The sequence below is a fragment of the Zalophus californianus genome, chromosome 3 (assembly GCF_009762305.2).
Source record: "Zalophus californianus isolate mZalCal1 chromosome 3, mZalCal1.pri.v2, whole genome shotgun sequence".
In the NCBI taxonomy this organism is placed as follows: Eukaryota; Metazoa; Chordata; class Mammalia; order Carnivora; family Otariidae; genus Zalophus; species Zalophus californianus.
The window spans coordinates 149,476,692-149,486,014 of record NC_045597.1 but is presented as its reverse complement, the minus strand read 5'-3'; the positions used below and the strand labels follow the sequence as shown (position 1 = coordinate 149,486,014).

General features: G+C 36.6%; 1 long non-coding RNA gene across 1 annotated transcript; it reads right to left on the bottom strand.

The window, feature by feature from the left end:
• Positions 1 to 4,541: 4,541 nt before the first annotated feature.
• On the bottom strand, positions 4,542 to 9,010 carry LOC113919364. The gene is made up of 3 exons (XR_003518972.1): positions 8,944 to 9,010; positions 5,831 to 5,925; positions 4,542 to 4,675 (listed from the first exon to the last, which is right to left on the bottom strand). It is a non-coding gene; the product is annotated as an uncharacterized LOC113919364 (long non-coding RNA).
• Between the last annotated feature and the right edge of the window lie 313 nt (positions 9,011 to 9,323).

Here is a 9,323-nt window from a genome sequence, read left to right as displayed (position 1 = left end):
GGCTCCCATAATAATTATGGAGGCGGAGAAGACCCACAGTATGCTGTCTGCAAGCTGGAGACCTAGGAAAGCTGGTGGTATAATTCCAGTCTGAGTCCAAAGGCTTGAAAGCCAGAAGAAGACTGATACCCCAGCTCACATGGACAAGTAGTAAGGGAACAAATACCCCCTTCCTTTCTTTTTGTTTTATTCAGGCCCTTAATAGACTGGATATTGCCCACTCACATTGGGAAGGATAATTTACTTGCTGAGACCACTGATTCAAATACTAATATCATCTGGAAACACCTTCACAGACATAACCAGAAATAATATTTAATTTAGACATCCTGGTGGCCCAACTAAGTTGACACATTAAAATTTACGATCACAAGAATCATTTACTATACAAAACAGTATATTATAAAACAAAAATCAAAATATCTTATTGCATTTTATGTTGTCAAAGACAAAATTAAAGAGACATTTTTCAGTTATTGTAATAGGGAAAGTATTCCAGATCTGAAGAGTAGAGTGTTGTGATGGGGGATTTAGAGTTGCGATTGTTTTATAATCAGGGGACGTCACTATCAGTTAGCTGAATGGGAAATGCTTATCTCTGTGTCTAGTTCTTTTCAGAGAGACAAACAGTTCTCATCACAGCTAGTCATTCTTTTTTTTTTTTCTTTATTATCCTATAATGTATTGTTTCAGGGGTCTCACACAATACACAGCACTCACCATAACACATACCCTCCCCAGTATCCATCACCCAGCCACCCCATCCCTCCCCCACCCTCCACTCTGGCCACCCTCAGTTTGTTTCCTGAGATTAAGAGTCTATGGTTTGTCTCCCTCTCTGGTTTCATCTTGTTTCATTTTTCTCCTCTCTTCCACTAAGATCCTCTGCCTTATTTCTCAAATTCCACATATCAGTGAGATCATATGACAACTCGTTCTCTGATTTATTTTGCTTAGCATAATACCCTCTAGTTCCATCCACTGGCAAGATTTCATCTTTTTTGATGGCTGCATAATATTCCATTGTGTGTGTGTGTGTGTGTGTGTGTGTGTGTGTGTGTGTGTGTGTGTGTGTGTATATCACATCTTCTTTATCCATTCATCTGTCAATGGACATCTGGGCTCCTTCCATAGTTTGGCTATTCTGGACATTGCTGCTATAAACATCAGGGTACACGTGCCCCTTCGGATCACTACATTTGTACCTTTGGGGTAAATACCCAGGACTGCAATTGCTGGATCATAGGGTAGCTCTATTTTCAACTTTTTGAGGAACCTCCATACTGTTTTCCAGAGTGGCTGTAGCAGCTTGCATTCCCAACAATAGTGTAGGAGGGTTCCCCTTTCTCCACATCCTCGCCAATATCTGTTGTTTCCTGACTTGTTCAGTTTAGCCATTCTGACTGGTGTGAGGTGGTATCTCATTGTGGTTTTGATTTGTATTTCGCTGATGCCAAGTGATGTTAAACACCTTTTCATGTGCCTGTTGGCCATGTGGATGTCTTCTTTGCAGAAATGTTTGTTCATGTCTTCTGCCCATTTCTTGATTGCGTTATTTGTTCCTTGGGTATTGAGTTTGATAACTTCTTTATAGATTTTGGCTGCTAGGGGCGCCTGGGTGGCTCAGTTGGTTAAGCGACTGCCTTCGGCTCAGGTCATGATCCTGGAGTCCCGGGATCGAGTCCCGCATCGGACTCCCTGCTCAGCAGGGAGTCTGCTTCTCCCTCTGACCCTCCCCCCTCTCATGTGCTCTCTCTCTTTCTCATTCTCGCTCTCTCAAATAAATAAATAAAATCTTTAAAAAAAAAGATTTTGGCTACTAGCCCTTTATCTGATATGTCATTTGCAAATATCTTCGTCCATTCTGTCGGTTGTCTTTTGGTTTTGTTGACTGTTTCCTTTGCTGTGCAACAGCTAGTCATTCTTTAGACAAAGAATAAGAATCCAGAGGATCCATGTTTAGTATATATTATTCATATTTCAGGAACTTGTCTCCAGGTCTTATGGGAGTCAATAAAATAGTAGACAGTGAGTCTTACCTAAGTCTTATGGAGAAATGTGGTTCTTTATGGTAAATTGTTTCCTGAAACACAAATGCTGGGAAGGGAAGATTTCCAAAAACAAACATGTAGGGGGGTTTCTTATACATAACTGATTTCTGGGAAAATAGGGCTCAGGTAAAGTTTACCATTATTAATTTTTTACATGTGAATTCTAAATCCTTAAAATAAATTTATTTTCATCACTACTTCCCAGGTGCTGCTTATTTTACAAAACTGAGTCACAACTTGAATTTTGGAAATTTTTGAGTAAAGAGATGTTAATAAAGAAGTTAATTTGATGGGAACACGTTTAGTTTTATCTAGACCTTGCAGGAACATGAAGCCATCTGCTTTATGTTTATGTTTACTTTAGTAAATCTGTCATTTTATGTCTTTCATTTATATAGCTAAAATTCAGAGTTTTATTAATCATGATGAGAATATACTGCCACCAAATAGAATCAGTTCCTTGGTTGAAATGGAACAGTAGCTTGCTTAGGGAATGATTTTTAAGTGCTTGTTTAAATTTCACCATTTTCTATGATATTGATTACATATAAATCAAATGTTTCAGAGTATCATTGTTTTAACACTTTTCTTAGAAGCTTGACAAGAAATCTCCTATATTAGTTCGGCAAAATTATACCCATGCTTATATTCTATCAAAAAATGAACGTCCCATCCTGCATTGATGCCCATCCTTCTGTTTCAGGGGAAATTTCAAATAAAAACTCCACTTGAGTTTTTGGTTTTGTTTTGTTTTGTTTTGTTTTCAGTAACTGCTTGTCCAACCCTGGGCTCGTTGCCAAGCAAGAATATGATTGTTTTACAGTCAGTGGGAAGTAATTCAGTGGCACTTTTCCATTTATAATGCCTCTCAATGAGAAAGGAGGTTTTTAGGCAACAGATGACGTAGGGTAGAAGCAGGAAAAAGACTTTTAGAGTTAAGAATTCACACCAAATACCATTCCAAATTCTATATTGAGTCAATGTTTTAACTTTTATGTTGAAATAATTTTAGATTCAAATAAAGTTGCAAGAATAGTACAGAGTTCCTGTGTACCTTTCAGCGAGGTTCCCCTAATGATAACATCTTAGAAAAACCACAGTGCTGTTATCAAAATCGGGAAATTGAAATTGGTACAGAATTATAAACTAAACTACAGACTTTATTAAGATTTCACCAGCTTTTACATGTACTTCTTTTTTCTTTTTACATTTTGCTGTTGTTGTATAATTCTATAAAAATTTTATCACATGTATAGATTTGTATAAATTCCACTAAAATCAGGATAGAAATCTGTTCTGGCCCTCTGAAGAATATTTTTCAATCTAAAATTTTATTTGTTTTTTTTCTTTATATCTTTTATTTCTTTGCCAAAATTTCTGTTTTTATTTGATTCCAGAGCATTCCTAACTTCTTGTCATAGTTATGTATTTTATGGTATACCTATTTAAAATCATTGTCAGATAATTACCACATTTGATATATCTTGTATTTGCTGTCTGTTGATTTTCTTTTCTCAATTCAAATTGATGTTTCTGATTGTCAATATGGTAAATAATTTTGGAATATATTCTGGAAATTTTAAGTCATATTATAAGACTATTTCTATTTATATTTTCTATTTCAGTATGTAATCTACATGCTAAAGTTCAGGATGCACGTCCTGGCCCACTTTTGTGGGCTGTAGTTTAAATACTAATTGAGATTTCAAAACCTTGCAGTGCTATTCTGGTCTACTCAGTTTATGTGCTTTTCATTGAGTGACAAATTTGAAATCTTGGTAATATTCTGCACCATAGATTGGTTTTCAAATATTTTGCTTTGTGATTCTAATTGGTTTCATGCATAGGTCACCCTGAAAACTGCCCAGAATTTTATACACAGATTCCCTTTCTGCAGCTCCCTTCCTCTCCCTATGCACGACTTCCACTTTCTAGTTGGGCGGAAGTCGGGTGCTTCATCTTTGTGGTCATTCATTGATAGCAAGCTTGGGATAGTCAACAGGACTCCCATTTCACAATCTCCATAATACATGGCAGAAAGACGAAAGGGTGCTATTTCTTTGCCGATGTTCACTTAAGATTGGGATTATTCACATAGTTTAATTCTAGTTTCTGTAGCCACAATGCTCAGTGTTGGCAGTGACGGGCGTGGGGGGAATGCACCTTTGCTCATGTTAGTGCAGTCTGAGGATGGTTGTTAGGGCTCTGACACATAGTCTCCACAATGCATGGCAGGAAGAGGTAGGGATGCTGCCTACTTAGTGTAGGGCAGGGATGGAAGACAGCATTCTTTTTTTTTTTAATTTTTATTATTTTTTTATTTATTATGTTACGTTAATCACCATAAATTACATCATTAGTTTTTGATGTAGTGTTCCATGATTCATTGTTTGCATATAGCACCCAGTGCTCCATTCAGTACATGCCCTCTTTAATACCCATCACCAGGCTAACCCATCCCCCCACCCTCCCCTCTAGAACCCTCAGTTTGTTTCTCAGAGTCTGTAGTCTCTCATGGTTCGTCTCCCCCTCCGATTTCCCCTCTTCATTCTAGCCACAGTCTTTATGGCACCCCGTGGAGAAACAGTGAGGCACAGCACAGCTTTTATCTCATTATTCCAGACCTGGAGGGGAATCAAAAGAGTTATGTCTTACAGGGTCACTCTTTTCCCAGTCTTTGTATAAAGATGCTATGCTTTCTTGGGGCTTTAAAAAAAATCTTTTTGCATTGGCATCTCTAGTTTATGGGTTTCTCTATTAACCAGCCTAGAATATACAGGAGGCAAAACAAACAAAAAACAGAGAGTTCACTTCAGGACATTCCTCAAGTCATAAAATTCCTAGTTTGCCTTCTTTTATTTGCTTTTCAATTTCTCTGATATTTATTTATTTTGTCCAGGATTTTTAGTTATAATTAGTAGGAAGAATAAAGGAGAATGTACTAACTCTTTCTCTAGGATGGAAAGACCAATGGTTAGTCAATTTTAAGGCCAGATATTCAGTCTAGCCTCATTTTCTGTTTTTCAGCATCTGCTAAATATATTCTGAGTGCTATTAACTTTCCTCAAGAGTTATAAAGGAGGTAGAAGGCTTAGTCCCAGATCTCAAGTCTATTACAATCAAACTCAGTCAAAATATATGAAAACTTTCTGTTTGCCAGAGACATTTCTGAGCTAGAGATGAGTATCATAATCTAGTTGGGGAACAGACATTCAAACACATGATCCCATTACAAATGGGTAAATAATATATCATGAAATGTTTTAAAAGCTTACTGAAACAATGAATATTTCTCTTTTTATGTATGTACATTAAGGCTACCTTGTGATAATTGAGTTGGTTTTTGGAAGTTAGGCAGGAAATTGATATACTATTTGGAAACTGACACAAAGAAGAAAAATATAAATTTTCATACAAGAAATCTCCAAATTCACATGACTGGTGAGATATAATCGTTAGATGGGGGAAAGGGAAAAGGATAAGGAATAGGAGAAAGGAGGGAAAATGTATTGTGATTTGGTTGTGTGGAACAGTATTTTAGCTGTCAAGATCAGTCACGGAGGAAGGTGAACTATACGAATTCAAGCCATGAGAGAAAAGTGGGGGAAAATCACATGATTTTCTTACTGTGGGGTAGTCATGTGCTCCTATTTTGAGAATGGTTATAAGCAAGGAGCTCATTATTAGTCATTTCAATTTTATAAGTGTCTTAGTTCAGACCGTTGTAACAAAGTACCATAGACTGAGTAGCTTACAGACAACAGAAATTTAATTCTCACAGTTTCTGGGTCCTGAAAGTCCATTGAGAAGGGGGTGCCAACATGGTTAGTTCTGGTGAGCTCCCTCTGCTGAGTTGCAGACTGTAGACTTCTCACTGTATATTCACATGGGTAGAAAAAGCATTAAAATGCTCTCTGGGGTCTCTTTTGTAAGGGCACTATTCCCACTCATAAGGGTTCCACCTTCATGACCTAGTCTCCCAAAGTGCCACTTCCTATCATCACACAGTAAGTCAGGATTTCAATACATGAATTTTTTTGGGGGGGGTAGACACAATATTTAGTCTGTTGCAATATGAAAGGGAAATACAGAGCTGCTAAAATTAAATATCAGTATAGTACCCATATAATATAATGCAACACTCACTAGTATAAATGAATAAGGAAAAAGAAAAGAAAGTTAAAGAAAGCCATAGCACTTAATGTTAAAATCACTCTAACAGAATGACTCTGAGGTGACATGAGAATTTTTTAAAAGACCAAAGAGAGGGAAATATGATAATAATAATCTTGATGAAATGTTTTGTTTTTTAAAATTAAAAATGAGATAATATTTATTTAATTTCTAAGTGACTTAGCAACTATTTCCCTTTAAAAAGGAATTATAATTTATTTTTGAAAATGTCATGCCAATTTTAGACTCTAATCATATTTGATATTAGATCAATTGTCACAGAAGACCCAAATCAACTTTTAAGAATTGCTTTCATACTACATTGACTTATATAATAAAATTAATTTTCAAATAGTTGAGTTATCTGATTTTAAATAAACCAAGGTATTAAGATTAAAGATGTGGAAAATTAAATTCCTCCATAGTGTGATGAAATGACTTACAATCTCTTCAGTATGTAATAGCAATCAAATGAGTCCATTGAAATCATGTATTATCTTAGTATTTCACTAACTGATGGCATATTATGAACACTGCTACTCCAAAGGAGGGAAGACTGACTATAGTCAGACATAATTGTTTTACTTCCACTTGCCACCTAAAATGTTAGGAGAAAGACAATGGGTCTTGGAAGAGAGAGGGTTTCTCTTGGAGTTGATGCTTGAGGGAGATCTATATGGCTCCAGGGGGGAGTAAACCCTTGTTGTTATAATGGGAGTACATATAGCTGTAAGCAACAGCAACCAGACTCCAGACTTGTAGGGGCTTAAATGCTTAGGAGATTATTCATTTTACATAACAAAATCTCTACAGATAAATCAGCTAGGGGTGGCACACTGCTCAAGAGAGCTCAAGGGGATCATCTAGGGGTGGGCTCAATCTCCTATCTTCCTGCTCTACTATATTTAGCATGTTCCTGCCATCTTCTTGGTCTGAAAATGACTACTGTGTCCTTAATGACTGTATCCATTATAAGAGAGAAGAGACTATGAGTTCTATGAATTGCTTGTTTTTGAATAGAACCAAAGCGCAGAATACCACTGGAGATAGAGAAGATATCGTCACGTGGTTGATGCAGTGTAAACTGATCATAAGAACAGCTGAATTAAATAAATGTAGTGCCCTTGAATATTCATGCAGTTTGCATTACAAGAAAATACTAAACTGATGCATCTTCTGGAACATGCTTTATCTCCATGGGCCTATCTTCTGGTCCAACAACTATTTAAACTAATCTCTTTACCTTTAGTCTCTTATTTCTGTTGATTTATTACTCAGACATATCCTCTCTTCTTGTGGTTTTAGTATCTGATTGTAGTTCATTCTGAAATTTGCTTTCTGTCAAGCTACGAGAGTTTGATTTCTTGTATCTCTCAGCTTTTGTACTATTTTGTCTCTTTGTCTCTGTGTATTTGTTTCCTTAAACCTTTCTGGGTGGTTTTCTTAATTAAGTTGCAATTATGGCCGCTAGTAGCTCCAAGGTTCACATCTTTTCAGCTTCACTAGTGGAAACGACACAACTCTTATTTTTTTATTTGAAATATCCTAGAGAAAGACTGTTGACATTGTCTCGTTCACATGCTCACCTCAGAAAACATAAGTAGTGAGATTAATTCCACTGTGAAATGTGTGTGAGCGAATGTTCAACCATTTCCCTAAAAAAAGAATAGGGGATTTCTTTTTCTTTTTTTTAAAGATTTATTTATTTACTTTTTGGGGGAGGGGCAGAAGGAAAGGGAGAGAATCTTAAGAAGCCTCCATGCTCAGCATGGAGCCCAATGCAGGGCTTGATCTCACAACCCTGAGATCATGACCTGAACCGAAATCAAGTGTCAGATGCTTAATGGAGTGAGCCACCCAGGTGCCCCAGAGTAGGGGATTTCTTAGCAGAATAGGGAACAAGTACTGATAGGATGAAAAAAAAAGATACAATTATTCTACTATATAAGGTTCTATTTATTTACTTTTCTAAGCATAAAAATGTTATGTGATAAATTTTTTTTAAAGATTTATTTATTTATTTAGAGAGAGTGTGTGTGCATGCACGGGTTGGGGGAAAGGCAGAGGGAGGGGGGAGAGAAACTCAAGTAGACTCTGCTCTAAGCACAGAGCCTGACACAGGGTTCGATCTCATGACCCCAAGATCATGGCCCAAGGAGAAACCAAAAGTCGGACACTTAAGCAACTGAGCCACCCAGGCACCCCTACACAATAACTTTTTGTGGTATGGCTTTACATCCTTTTAAGCAGCTCATAAATTATTTCAAATTTCAAAAGATAATCCTCTCTTCCCCCTTTTTTATAGTTTTTATTTAAATTCCAGTTAGTTAACACAGTGTAATATTAATTTCAGGTGTAGAATTTAGTGATTCAACACTTACATAGAATACCCGGTGCTCATTACCACAAGGGCACTCCTTCACTCCCATCATCCACTCAACCCATCTCCCCACCTACCTCCCCTCTGGTAACCATCGGTTTGTTCTCCTTAGGTAAAAGCCTGTTTCTTGGTTTGCCTTTCTCTCTTTTTTTTTTTTCTCCCATGATTATTTGTTTGTTTTGTATTTTAAATTCCACATATGAGTAAAGTCATACAGTATTTGTCTTTCTCTGACTGACTTAGAGAAATCCTCACTTCTTTTAAATCAGATTGCAGGTTGTTAACTACAAAGAATACAGCTGTGTTAAAAGATGATAAGAGGAACACATTTAATCTTACCTAGGGTGAACAGAAGTATCAAGCAGTGTGAGTATGTATTTTCCCAGGTTCTGTTCTTCTAAAGTGGACCCCAACAGTTCTAAAGAGAAAAAGAGAAAAAAATATTTAACATATTTTACACTTACTAAAATTATAAGGTAAAATACTACCTTTTGTCTGATAAATACTGGAGTTGACTCTACCCAGAGTTATAGTTCCATTTTGACATTCACATTTAGGACTGTGACTATGATTTAGCAAAACATATTCCCATTTAGATTCAGTTCAATTTCATTATCTCTGAGAATAGAGTGTTACTGCACTTTGACTGAGCAAGTGATATTTGGTGGTTTTCATTCTAGGTGGGCAGTAAAAATAAATGCAGTGATTTGCTGTTGAAA